The sequence below is a fragment of the Canis aureus genome, chromosome 28 (genome assembly GCF_053574225.1).
Source record: "Canis aureus isolate CA01 chromosome 28, VMU_Caureus_v.1.0, whole genome shotgun sequence".
NCBI lineage: Eukaryota > Metazoa > Chordata > Mammalia > Carnivora > Canidae > Canis > Canis aureus.
In genome coordinates, this window is record NC_135638.1 from 23940946 (window position 1) to 23956398 (window position 15453).

At 34.5% G+C, this 15453-nt stretch overlaps 1 protein-coding gene across 4 annotated transcripts in view; it reads right to left on the reverse strand.

Annotated features, from left to right (window-relative positions):
- C28H8orf34 (chromosome 28 C8orf34 homolog) overlaps nucleotides 1-15453 on the reverse strand; it is a 406660-nt gene that overhangs the window by 267165 nt on the left and 124042 nt on the right. The window lies entirely within an intron of this gene.

Below are 15453 nucleotides of genomic sequence, written 5' to 3' on the forward strand. Positions count from 1 at the left end.
ATAATTTAAAAAATAAAAATTCATATGAGTGCACATCAATATTTTGTGCCTCATCCTCTCAATAACCAATGTGTGGTTCTTGTAATTACAAGAGTCCCTTCAGCAATAACCATCAGGAAACTTTGAAAAATTACAAATTTATTGCTTATAAGACCTGTGAATTACACAGCACACCTGGGGGCCATACAGTGACATCACAGGTAGAGAGAGAGAGAACAGAGAACTTATGAGGTTCTGCTTTTATTGGGGTTCAGGGTGGAAGCCTAGGGTTTTCTGGGCTCACTCTTTATTGGTCAATTTAAAAAATAAGAATGGGAATTAAAAGCACGGAGAGAGAAAAGAACAAGTGGCCCAAATAGTAATTGAAATCAACCAAGATCTCTAAAATAAAAGAGCTTCAGCCAGAGGAGGTGGCTTGGACCTTTATCTAGTCTACTGTGGGTGATAATGTGTTTATCAGATTAGCCATCTTTGAAGTGAACACTTTGACAATCAAGGCTTAAGTGGGGCACTTGCATTACACAAAAGAAAAATAGAAAACCAGTTTTAGGGTTGATCTATAACTCATCACTCAGACAGTAATTTACTCATTTATTAATTTTCTTATACTTATTAAGACACACTGTGTGCCAGATGCTGCTTCATTTATTGGGAAAAACAGTGGTGATTTTATCTGAACAGAGGGATTACTGTCATTTTAGTTTCTTCTTTTTGTGTTTCCATGTCTTTGTAGTATTGTGATATATACTTGTCTTATAATGAGAAAAAAAATGCATTTAAAAATAACCTGATCTGAGAAACACAGACCTAACTTAAATTATGTTTCTCTATAGTTTTTAGTATTATAAGATTTCTGAATAATTCCTTAAATATTCAGACCTGATCTTCTGGGTCTTTACAATTCTCCAAAATATTATACAAATACAATACAATACAAATATAGTATAACAATACATACACTATAATATTAATTAGTATTAATATTACACCAAAGGCAACACCAGGCAACATGTTTTTTTTTTTTTCCAAAGGCAACATGTTAAATACGATTAGGACATATATGATGAATATTTATCCAACTGCTATCAAGGGACAGTAAATAGTTGGATATCTTAATACCGATTTCTTAGCCCACATGTAAATGTACCAGATAAATTTTAGCAGGTGTTTGTATAACAGCAAATAATTGGAATTCCTTCTGTATTTATGTTCCCATAATCAGGAAATCAAAGCACTATAATGGCTTTCAGGTCTGAAATCAAATTATTGGATTAAATTACTAGAAAGGCACATTCACTTGTCACAATCCATTATCATTTGAACTATAACAATTAAAATTAACAGCATTATTCTTAAATTTTAAACCTATGTTTGTTTTTAAAAGTGAACTGAAGTAAAGGCATGCTTTAGAATTTTACAAAATTATGAACATATTTACAGCTTCAGAATCAGTTTTGGCCTATATGTCTGAACTGTTATTTATTTTGTGAATTTCACTTTGTCCAAATGTACAACAGTGATGGTGGGAATTACAAAACCTATTGTATCAAATGAGTTCACTGGTAGCAGAGTTAAAGTACAGAATTCTGTACATATGCTAGATACAATTACTTAAGGGTGTGGACTATATTAAAACCATTTCTACATGTGTGACATATCTGGGGATAAAATGATAAAAAGAACGGCAAGAATGGGCAAGTTGGGTAAAAATAGATCCTTGGTTGTCAATATGGGCAGAGCAAACAGAACAGAAATTTGATGGGGCAAATTTTCATCCTTTGAAGTTTAATTTTATAGATAGAGTATTAAAAAGGTTGGATAATTAGTTCAATGTTATTCATCTCATTTATGTAATGAAACAATTGGGGTTGGAGATCTGTCCTATTATAGGCTCAAAAGATAAGAATGGGGACAAAGAGACTGACCATGTAACAACAGAAAGGAGTGGGTTTGGACACTGTAGATGAAAAATGTGAAATAGAATTTAGAGTCGAGTATGATCAAAAGTTGAGAGCTGCAAAATCAGAAATAACTCCCTGGTTGCTTACTGGGAAGTTAAGTAAAATGATAGATGCCATTGCTGTTGGAAAGTGGAACACTGAGAGGATAAAGTGCTTGATATGCAGCCTGTTTAACACTAGCTGGTAGCAGGACTTTTAGTGAGAAATAGCTGATGAACAAAGCAATACAAAGAGGGGCAAACAGGGTTCAGAGGAATCAGGAAGTGAGTATTTTACAAGTGACAAAATGGGATTCTACTATTTTTCATTTTTTTAAATAATAAATTTATTTTTTATTGGTGTTCAATTTGCCAACATACAGAATAACACCCAGTGCTCATCCCGTCAAGTGCCGCCCTCAGTGCCCGTCACCCATTCACCCCCACCCCCCGCCCTCCTCCCCTTCCACCACCCCTAGTTCATTTCCCAGAGTTAGGAGTCTTCATGTTCTGTCAGAATGATCAAAGCTCTTTTGATATATATGTCTTTTTGAAAATGTTTTATCTATAGAAATTTTTTAATGTAATCTGTTTACTTGCAATAGATTAAAATATCAAATGTTTCCTTGGATATATTGCTTATATTTGTTTAAGCTAAGTAAACAAATGTTTATGAAAGGATTTCAGTGAAGAAAGCAGTTCTTAACACTATATACAATACACCACAAATGTTATTACATAGCAAAAGAAATTTTAAAATGCATGTTAAAAGCAGTAAGTTCTTGAAAATATTTTAAGTATATTTAAATAATTTAAAATGTCAATGCTAAACAATCTAAATCCTAATTATTCCTTAAAAATGTATAAATACATATTCCTTTGCCCTCCTAAGGCTAGATGCCTCTAGAGGTTGAGATTCTTAAGTATGTTTAAATTTAATAAGAAAAGCATTTCTGGTCAAAAATTCAACCAAAGATCACAGATTTGCTTAGTATTTTCAATCAGCAGAAAGCTAACCTATCCTAGAAGTAAACCAGACTTACTCTCACCAAGTAGCCTACTCCCACTGGCTAATTCACAATGAGTTCAACTGCTCAGACTACTTTAACACATTTGATCATACTCCACATTATTTGTTTTCTGGTTTTTATTTTTTAATTCCACTGTAATTAACACATAGCGTTATATTAGTTTCAGGTGGATGATACAGTGATTCAACAATTCTACACATTACTCAATGGTCATCATGAGAAGTGTCCTCTTATCCCCCTTCAATTATTTTGCCCATCTTCCCAACCCACTGTCCCTCTGGTGGCCACCAATTTGTTCTATGTGAGTCTGCTTTTTTCTTTTCTTTTTTTTCTTTATTTGGTTTGTTTCTTAAATTCCACATATGAGTGAAAATATATGGCATTTGTCTTTCTCTCACTGACTTATTTCACTTGGCATTATATTCCCTGGAGCCATCCATGTTGTTGCAAATAGCAAGATTACATTATTTTTTATGGCTAAGTAATATTCAATTATATATATATATTATATATTATATATATTTATCCTTTCATCTATTGGTGGACATTTGGGTTGCTTCCATATTTTTGCTATTATATATAATGCTGCAATAAACATAGGGGTGCATGCATCCTTTTGACTTCCTACTGTTTTCTACAGTGGTTGCACCAGTTTGCAATCTCACCAACCCTGCATGAGAGCTCCTTTTTCTCCATATCCTCACCAACATTTTTTTTTTTTAATTTTAGACATCCTGATAGGTGTGAGGTGATATCACTTAGTCTTAGATTTCCCTGACCATAAGTGATGTTGAGCATCTTTTCATGTATCTGTTGGTCATCTGTATGTCTTCTTTGGAGAAATGTCTGTTCATGTCTTTGGCCCATTTTTAATTGGATTATTGCTTTTTGGTGTTGAATTGCATTGTCTTTATATTTTTAGATACTAACCCTTTATTAGATATGTTATTTGCAATTATCTTCTCCTGTTCAGTAGCTTGTCTTCTAGTTTTGATGATTCCTTTGCTGTGCAGAAGCTTTTTATTTTGATACAGTCCTAATAGTTTATTTTTGCTTTTGTTTCCCATGGCTCAGGAGACATATCTAGAAAAATATTGCTACAGACAATGTCAGATACATTATTGCCTATGTTATCTTCTAGGATTTCAGGTCTCACACTTGGGTCTTTAATCCATTTTGAGTTTATTTTTTGTGTGTGGTGTAAGAAAACGGTCCAGTTTCATTCTTTTCAAGCTGTTGTCCAGTTTTCCCAACATCATTTCTTAAAAATATTTTTCCCATTTAATATTCTTGCCTCCTCTGTCAAAGAGTAATTGACCATATAACAGGAGGTTTATTTCTGGGCTCTCTATTCTGTTCTACTGATCTATGTGCCTATTTTGTGCCATGACTATACTGTATTGATTACTACAAGCATTGTAGTATATCTTGAAATTGGAGATTGTGATACCTTCCAGTTTTGTTCATGCTTTTCTTCTTTTTCTTTTTTTTTTTTCATTCTTTTCAAGATTACTTTGATTATTTGGAGTCTGTCCTGATTCCATGAAAATTTTAGGATAATTTGTTATAGTTCCATTAGAAATGCTCTTTGTATTTTGATAGGGATTGCATTAAATCTGTAGATTTCTTTGGGTAATATGAAGTTTTTTTTAATATGAACATTTTTAACAATATTTGTTCTTGCAATCCATGAGCATGGACTATCTTTCCATTTGTTTGTGTCATCTCCAGTTACCTTCATCGGTGTTTTATAGCTTACAGAGTACAGTCCTTTTACTTCCGTGGTTAAGTTTATTCTTAGGTCTTATTATTTTCGGTACAATTGTGAGATTGTTTTCTTAATTTCTCCTTCTGCTACTTTGTTATTAGTGTATAGAAATGCAATAGATTTTTGTATATTGATTTTGTATGCAGTGACCTTACCAAATTCATTTATCAGTTCTAGTAGTTCTTTGGTGGAGCCTTTAGGGTTTTTAATGTATGGTACCATGTCGTCTACAAACAGTAAAAGTTTGACTTCTTGCCTATTTGGGTGCATTTTTATTTCTTTTTCCTGTCTAATTGCTGTAGCTAGGACTTCCAGTGCCATAGTGGATAAAAGCGGTGAGAGTTAATGTCCTTGTCTTGTTCCTGATCTTAAGGGAAAGCTTTCAGCTCCTTGCCATTGAGTATGAGATTAGCTGTGGTTTTTATGCATATGGTCATTATTATATTGAAGTATGTTCTCTCTAAACCTACTTTGTTGAGGATTTATATCATGAAAGTATGTTGTACTTTGTCAACACTGGGTCACTTTGGAGTGGTGATGGCATCCTTTGAGGCTATTTGCATACTGACAGGATTGTGGCCCTGCTTTGCATGGACTCCTGCCAAAGGTGAATTGGAGAAGGTGCATCCATAGGAGAAAGTGGGGGAGGCAGGGCACAGTGTTAGCAATCTAGGTGGAGAATGTTCTCACTGGCTCCAGCAGGTGTCCATGTATTTAGGCCAGTGAGGGGTGGGGTCAGGGGGAATGGTTCCTACCAGCCTCTTTATTCTGGAGAAGTCTCCTAAAGATCCCTGCCCCTCCAGCACATGTTCTGAGATCAGCAAATAAATCTCAGGTATTTTCCAAACTGCTGCTTCTATACTGTATCTCAGGAGGGTTGTTTGTCTCTTTTAGGGTGGAACTCAGTTTCCTATCACCCTCTTTCTCTCCCAGAGCCAAGCCCACTGATTTTTTAAAGTTCCAGGTGTTTAGTGCCATGGAGTATAAGAACTCTCAAAGTTAAGCCCCTCTGGTTCCAAAGCCAAAGTTTTTTGTTGTTGTTGTTGTTCTTGTTTTTATTTTTGTTTTTCCCTCTGCACGTCCCCCATGCCTGGGGTGCCTGGTATGGGCTCTGCTCCTTTCTCCTCCTCTGTGCCTATGGTACCTCTCTCTGCTATGGATGGATGTTCTGGGTTCCTGACCATGTCTCCACCCTTCCTACCACTTTCAACGTGTCCTCTTCTCTAAGTCCAACTGTGAGGAGTCTGTTCTTCCAATCTTCGGGTTGTTTTCTGCATTATTTACATTATTATTTAATGTGGGTGTTATCTAGGTGCCTCTGTGGTATGAGCTGAGCCTAGGATCCTCCGACTCTGTCATCTTCCCCAGAAATTTGTTTTCTCTTCTTAATAAATCAAGATGTTTATGGAAGCCTGAGATCACATCTTAAATACCTTTGTTTTCTCCATAACTACTAGCATAATTATGATTTCATAACATAGGCATAAAATTTGTATAAATGAATTAAAAATTATTCATAGAATGAAAATCAAAGCAAATGTGGTAAATTATGAAGTATCTTTATATTTACTAAAAATCATATAAAAGATTCATGGACAACACTAATACATTTTTAAGCTATATAAAAGGAAGGTCTACAAGATGCAATGCAATCTATTTAAAATCATTAAATATTCTTACAAACTCTTAAGCTTTTGAGTAAATTATTTTAATCCTACCAGTTCACAAGAGGAAAGTTATGGAACACATAATCAGACATTAAATGTTTAACACAAAATTGCATTAAATGTTTATCTTAATAATCACTGTTAAAGCAATCCACACATTGAACTTGAATTAGAGTTTAAAGAAAGTAATGTAAGCAGATAGTTAAAAGCTCTTTTCCTACTGTCCCTTCTTTTATTTTTTCCAGTTTTGAGATATAATTGACATATATGTTTACTGTATAGCATAATGACTTGACATACACATATAATGCAAAATGATTACCATAAGGTTAGCTAATGTACTCATCACTTCACATAATTATCATTGTGTGTGTGTGTGTGTGTAGTGAGAACTTTTAAGATCCACTTTTTAAAGCAACTTTCAAGTATACAATATAGTGCTGAAAACCTTAGTCACCACGCTGTGCATTAGATCCTCAGATCTTGTTTATCTTATAACTGGAAGTCTACATCTGATCACTTGCACCCATTTCTCCCACACCCTGACCTCTGCCAATAAGCACTCTACTCTCTTTTTATAGGTTAGGGTTTTTTTGTTTTTTTTTTAGATTTCACAAACTGGTGAGGTTGTAGAATATTTGTCTTTCTCTGGCTGACTTATTTCACTTAACATAATGCCCTCAAGGTTCATCCACATTGTCACAATGACAATGGCAGGATTTCCTTCCTTTTTTGGCTGAATAATATTCCATTATATTATATATCATAAGTATACGATATACACATATATATGTAAATAATCACTTTCTCTTTATTCATCTATCAATAGGCAATCTAGATTGTTTTCATGTTTTGGCTATTGCAAATAATACTGCAGTAAACATAGAAGTCAGATATCCCTTTGAGAAAGTGATTTCATTTCCTTTAGATACATACTCAGAAGTGGAATTGCTGAATCATAGTTTATGTTTTTTTGAAGCACCCCCATGCTGCTTTCTATAGTAGCCATATGAGTTTACATTCCCATCAACAGTATACAAGGGTTCCCTTTTCTCCACATTCTTGCTAACACTTGCTATCTCCTTTTTGATAAGAGACATTCTATTAGGTGTGAGGTGATACATCAGAGTTTTGATTTGCATTTCCCTGATGATTAGTGATGTTAAGCACCTTTTCATATACCTGGCCATTTATCTATATTCTTTGGAAAAATGTCTGATCAGGTCCTCTGTCCAATTTTGAAAAATCAGATTGGTTTTTTTACTACTATTGAGCTGTATGGGTTTCTTATGTATTTTGGATATTACACTGTTATCAGATATATGATTTACAAATATTTCCCCCCATTCAATAGGTTACCATTTCAGCTTTTTTTTTTCTTTTCTGTGCAGAAGCTTTTTAGATTGATGTAGTCCTACTTGCTGCCTGTGCTTTTGGTGTTAAAAAATTTTTAAAGCACTATCAATACCAATGTAAGTGAAATCTTTCTTCTAGGAGTCTTAAATTTAAGTGTTTAATGCATTTTGAGTTGATTTTTGTACTTGGTATGAAATAAGGGTCAAAGTTCATTCTTGTTTTTAATTCTATTTTTAATTTTAATTTTTTTATGCTATAAATGCTTATATTAAGAAAAATAGTTCCTGGGGTGCCTGGGTGGCTCAGTCAGTTAAGCATCTGCCTTTAGCTCAGATCATGATCCTGGGGTTCTGGACCAAGCCCCATGTCAGGTGCTCTGCACAGAGGGGACTGCTTCTCTCTCTCTCTCTCTCTCTGCACCTCCCCCCAGCTAGTGCTCATTTTCTCTATGTCTGTCTGTCTCTCTCTCTCTGCCCCCCCAAAATAAATAAATCTCTAAAAAAAAGTTCAAATAGACAGCAATATACCACAAGGAACAACAGAAAGAAGAAATCTAACTGAAATTTAGTATAGGAAGGAAATAAGAAAGATGAGAAATAAAATAGAGACAAGAATAAACAATAACATAATTTGAAAGTAATGACGAATTTAAAAAAAAAACAACCCACAATTGGCAATACTTTAACTACATTAAAAAAGAAAAAAGAGAGAAGACTCAAAAAAACAAAATGAGAAATGGAATGAAAACAATACAATAAATGCCACAGAAATATAATCTCATTGTTTTGTACTTGAGTATCTAGTTTTCCCAACTTTTACTAAAGAAATTATCCTTTCCCCGTTGAGGTTTCTTGGATGCCTTGTTAAATACTAATTGTCCAAGTATGCATGGCTTATTTCTGGGTTCTTGATTCTGTTCCATTGGTCTATGTTTCCATTTTTATAATAGCACCATGCTATTTTAGCTACTCTAGCTTTGTAATATAGTTTGAAATCAGGAAATGTGATGCCTCTAGCTTTGTTCTTTCTCAAGATTGCATTGGCTATCCGTGGTCCCATACAAATTTTAGGATTGTTTTTTCTATTCCTGTGGGAAATGCCATTGGAATTTTGGTAGGGATTGTATTGAACCTACAGATGGTTTTGAGTAGCAGGGACATTTTAACAACATTCATTGTTCAAATTGGAAGAGTTTGAGAAAGATTGTGTTAATTCCCTAAATGTTCACTGGATTTCATCAGTGAAATCATCTGGTCCAAGGCTTTTCTTTGTGAAAAAGTTTTTGATTTCTGCTTTAATCGCTTTACTTGTTATTGATCTGTTCAAATTTCCTGTTTCTTCATGATTCAATTTTGGTAGGTTGTATGTTTCTAGGAATTTGTGCAGTTTTTTCCCTATATTATTCAGTTTATTGGCACTAATTGTTCATAGTAGTCTCATGATCCTTTGTACTTCTATAGCATTAGTTGTAATATCACTTCTTTCACTTATAATTTTTTTTCTTTGAATCATCTCTCTTCTTTTTCTTGACTAGTCAAGCTAAAGATGCCAGTTTTGTTTATTTTTTTAAAGAACCAACTCTTAGCTTCATTAATCTTTTCAATTACCATCCTATTTTCTATTTCACTTATTTCTGCTCTGGTCTTTATTATTTCCTTTCTCATACTAACTCTGTAGCCTTTACTCTTCCTTAGTAATCAATATAAACTGCTGAAAACCAGTGCTTCAGTAACTAGAAGGAGTACTCAGAGTATTGTATTTTAGTCTTTAATGTGTTTACTTAGCACATGTTCTTCTCAAAAACTATATATTGGGGATCCCTGGGTGGCGCAGCGGTTTGGCGCCTACCTTTGGCTCAGGGCGCGATCCTGGAGACCCGGGATCGAATCCCACATCGGGCTCCCGGTGCATGGAGCCTGCTTCTCTCTCTGCCTGTGTCTCTGCCTCTCTCTCTCTCTCTCTCTCTCTCTCTGTGTGTGTGACTATCGTAAATAAATAAATAAATAATTTTAAAAAACTATATATTACATTCTGTGAAAACAAACAAACAAATATGTTCTGAGCCTTTTGACAGATCCCCAGTAGCCTAGAGCTTTTGGCTTAGTGATCATACCTTTAGTGTATGGTATGATGGCATTAATGGTTCTAATTGTTCAACCTCTTTGTGTCCATGCCCCTTATTATATAAGTTCACAGTTTCTTTTTTTTTTTTTTTTAAGTGGATAAATTTACTCTTCGCATGTGAACTGTTTTAGCCAATGAAATATGCACATTACTGTTTGCCTGTTAGAAGCCTAGGCCTTAAGATACTTTACATGTTTCTACTTTTTCTCTTGTATTTCTGCCATCCTTATGAGAAGGGTATGTCTATGCTAGTCCACTAGCCCCAAAATGAAGATAAGAAACATTTGTAACACACCTGAATGACAACAAACAAGCCCACTCTACCATCCAAGTACTAACCAGGCCCGACCCTGCTTAGCTTCCAAGATCAGACGAGATCGGGCGCGTTCAGGGTGGTATGGCCGTAGACCAAGCCCACTCTATATCAGCTGACAGTAGCCAAACTCCAGACACATAAGAAACTCCAATTGAGATATGTTGAACCCATCCAACCAAGATCCAGCATAGGTCAGCTGAATTCCAGGAAAGCAGGAAAAATTAATTTTATTGTTTCAAGCCTCTGAGTTTTGGGGTAAAACATTACACAGCTATAGCTAACTGAAACAAACTAATCCTAGAAGTAGAGTATTGCTTAATAAAAACTTAAAATATCTGTCATTGGCTTTGGGATACAGTGGTAGATGTTGGCTGTAAAAACAGTGAGGAAATTATTATAAGAGGCTGGAAAAATGGAGGCCAGTGTTATGTGGTATTAATCATTTGGTAAAACGGCCATCTCTGGTTAAGATAAAAAGTGATCAAATGAAGTTTCAAAATTGCACAAAGAGATATCTAAGAAAAAGAATCTGTAAACATTACTTACTTGCTTTTAGCTACATATGATAAGTTTCTTCAAGAAATAGATGAGTGCAAAAAATAACTCACCAATTTGCAAGCAAAATTTAGAGGAAATATTAAAAGTCTGGCCAAGCTTCCTATATCCAGCCTTTCTTGACAGCTCAAGATTTTTAAACTAAGATAATCCTTGTATAAATATTAAATTCATGGCCCTGCCAGAAAGAAAAGGCCTCAGAAGTGAAGAAATCAAGGATGTGGTTCTAAGGCCCTTCATTAAGACTTCTGAAAAAATTAAGAAGGCATCTTATTTAGGATGTTTTTTCACAACATCTAAAATACCATTAATGAAATCTGGAGAGAGATGCATGTCCTGAAAATAATTGTGAATGTGGTTTTTGGCACAAGAGCGAGAGAGAAATAAAAAACAAAGGAAACCTCAAAATTATTTAAAACAGTTGAATTGGCAAAAAGCACCTGAGGTAAAAGGCACTGAGACTACAAGATGTAAATACCCCTTGGGGCTGCCATTTTTCTACAGGAAAGAAGCTGAAAAAGTTGCTCAATGGTATCTTGTCCAAAGCCCTCTTCAGAAGTGGCCAAAGACATTAACAAAAAAAAAAAAGAAAAAAAAAACACCCCCACACACACACAAAACACAAACACACACACACACACACACACACACACACAAAGAAAGAAAGAAAAGAAAAAAGGAAAGAAAGAAAGATCTACAGGAAAAAGCCACAAGCTATGGAAAATGACAGATGGAGACTCTCAGGGAACCCAGTTCTCACTCCTACAGAAAAGAACTGGGACCCAATTAAAGAACACTTCCTAATGCCTTGGATAGGAATACCTAATACATGCCTATACAAACCAATAATTTCTATAAATCTCTCATTATTTCCCTTTTCTAATAGGAATATTTAATGTAGTTACCTCACATCAATCTTACCACTTAGTGGAGAGGAAGAAACAAAACTATCATCAGTCACATATGTTTCTCTATATAGAAAAATCAAAAGAATTCAGAGAGAGGCAGTTTATAATAAATGAGTTTGGCAAGTTTACAGAATTTAAGATAAAATTAGAAAAATAATTCTCATTCCTACATTACAGCATATTTTAAAATGGTCATTTATAAAACCATTTAAAATAATAGCCCAAAGTAGAAAGTTATCTAAGAATCATTTAATAAAATTTGCCTGGCTTTATTGAATGAAATTATGTGACTTTATCATGTAACATTATAATATTTAATTAAATGGAAATATGCCATGTTCACAGTAGAATAACTCAGAAATAATGTCAATTCCCTCATATCAATCTAAAATACAACTCCAAACCAAATGAAATAACAGAAGCAAAAATAAACCAATAGAAGAAAAAGAGGGCCCAGAAATAAGACAAGTAAGAGAAGCATGCATACTGGTGGACAAATGATGAATTTTTCAATAAAGTTATAGGAAATATATTATCCATATGGGGAACATATGCCCCAACTTCTTACCATATTAAAAAAATAATTTCAAGTAGATGAAATACCTAAATGTAAAAAACAGAACTTTTAGGAGAAAATCAAAAATAACTATTTTCATGACATCAAGTAGGAAAGTCTTTCTTAAAACAATATTACAAGTTAATGTTAAAAATGTCTGTTAATAGAAAGGACTATTTAAAAAGTGATGACAAGCCTCAAACTTAGAGAATATATTTTCAAAACATATAACCAATAAGAGTTGACATCCAGAATATGGAATTCACAAATCTAAAGAAAAAAATGCTGGCAAAAAATATGGGCAAGAGAGACAAGCAGGCATCCAATCTTATTGAAAATTATAAAAGCACTAATTGAATCTATAAGAAACAATTTTCATTGAAATGTTTGATGACAGTGTGAGCAAGGATTAGGAGCAAAATTTTTATAAACTGTTGGTGGAAGTATAAATAACATAACCTTTAGAAATTCTGCTTTACCTAGTAATGTTAAAAATGCTCATGCCAAATTGGTAGATTGAAATTCATTTGGTTGTGTTTTTCTCTTTCAGTTCAAATACATTTTTATTCCTCAGTTAATTTCAACATTTCGTGTCTCTCTCCTGATTCTTAGCTGATTATGTTACTTCTTATTTCAATGGGAAAATGAAAGCAATCAGAAGAGAATTTGTTTATCTTTTCATCAATAAACCCACTGCTACTAGCATTCTTATCTACAGGGACAAAAAATGAGCTATCATTTCTTCTTTTCTGGCATACAGAAGGTACTTGATATGTACAGTAAATTTTAAAAAATGACAAAACTTAGGTAATGTAGGATTCAATGGTTCATAATGCCTTATCAACACTACTAGTCATTGGAATATGTAAATGTAAGTCAAGACCACAATAAAATACTACTTCACATCCATGAGGATGACTATAAATTAAAAGACAAGCACTAGCAAAGATATGGAGGAATTGGAACCCTCACACTTGCTGGCTGGAATGTAAAATGGTGCTGTCACTGTGAAAAATAGTTTGGCAGTTTCTCAAAGAGTTTAAACAGAGTAACATCTGAGCCAGCATTTCCATTCCCTACATATATGCCCCAAAGAAATGAAAACACACATCCACACAAAAACGTATACATGAATATTCAGAGAAACACTGTTCAGAATAGCTGAAAAGTGGAAACAACTCAAATGTCCATAAATTGATGAGTGAATAAACTAAATTAGCCTATCCATACAGTAGGATTTATATTACTCACCAACAAAAAGGAATGAAATACTGATATGAGCTACAGCATCATTGAACCTTGAAACATTATGCTAAGTGAAAGAAGACAGTCACAAAACAACACATTTGTTTGACTGCATTTATATGAAATTTCTAGAATAGGCAAATCTATAGAGACAGAAGGTAAATTAGTGGTTGTCTAGGGACGATAGGCTTGGTCAGGATGGGGAATGGGTACAAGGTTTCTTTTGGGATAATGACAATGCTCTAAACTCAGGTTGTGCTAATATACTTTGAAGATAATAAAAATCAGTTTACATTTTATTATATGAATTATTATCTCGATAAAGTCGTTAAAATAATGCATTAAACCCATTTTTGCATTTCCCCTTTCATTGTGGAGTATGGTATATAGTCTAAGGGAAAACATGGATGTGGAGTCAGATGAACAAGCGGAAGCCAGAGGGAAGTATTTATTGTAGCTCTACTAAGTACTACTTCTGAGATCTTCAGCAAATTACTTAATCATGCTAGCCCTAGTTTCCTTATCGATAAAACAGGAAAAACACAACCACTTCATTGGGCTGGTCCCAAAACTAAATTCAATAACACATCAAAAATCCCTTAGCATACTTGCTAGACTTAATAGGGATCCAACATTATCCTTCCTCCTCTCCTCCACTATCTTCCACACCTTCACACCTGTGATCCGAAACATTTTAATCTTTATTTATTTTTTTTTAATTTTTATTTATTTATGATAGTCACAGAGAGAGAGAGAGAGAGAGAGAGAGAGGCAGAGACACAGGCAGAGGGAGAAGCAGGCTCCATACACCAGGAGCCCGATGTGGGACTCGATCCCGGGTCTCCAGGATCGCGCCCTGGGCCAAAGGCAGGCGCCAAACCGCTGCGCCACCCAGGGATCCCCATTTTAATCTTTATTATGGGAACTTTCTTTCTAATAAAAAAGTAGAAGAGCAATATAAACCCCTTTAAAGTCATACACATTTTCATCAATTATTAACTCATGGATAAACTCATTTCATCCTATCTCCATCCACATCCCTTCCACATCCCCCCTTCTCTGCCCAAATCATTTCAAAGCAAATCCCATTCACTGTATCATGTCATTTGTAAATGGCCAAGTATATATCTCTAAAAAGGGAGAGTACTTTTGTAAACAAATACCATCATCACTTTCAACAATAAAGTAACAGTATTCTTTAGTATCAACAAATATCTTATTAGTTTTCAAATTTCCTTGATTATCTCAGGGAAGTTATCTGTTTGTACAAGTCCGATTCTACACAAGACTTTATATGATGTGACTGACTTTTATGTCTCTTTTAATCTACAGGTTTTCCTCCTATGTCTCATTTTTTCTCCCATAATTTTGTTGTTGCTATTCTTCAAAAAAACCAAATTGTTTGTCCTGTGAGATTTCCGCAGTCTGGATTTTTCCCTTTACATTCCTGTGATATGGCCTGAAAGGTCCCTCTGCCCCTTGTATTTGCTGTAAATTACTAGTTAGTTTTGGATAAAGTTTTTGTTGCTGTTGCTGTTGCTCCCAGTATGGCTTTGGAAAGAATGATTATACACTAGCCCCCCCACCCCCGCCACCCCTTATCTGTGGTTTTAGTTACCCGCAGTCAACTACATCCAGAAGTAATTGATCCTTCTGACATATCATCATAACATCAACAGTAGCCTCACATCATGTCACGATGCCTACATCATTCATCTCACTTCTCTCATCACATAGGCATTTTAACATCTCTCATCATCCAAGAAGGGTGAGTACAGTACAATAAAATATTTTGAGAGACCAGAGTCACATAACTTTTATTATATTGCTGTTTGTTTTATTATTGTTGTTAATCTCTTTGCATAATTTATAAATTAAACTCTATAATACATGTACATGTAGGAAAAACAGAATATATAGGGTTTCATACTATCCATAGTTTCAGGCCTCCACTGGGGTTTGGAATGTATCCCCTACAGATAAGGGGG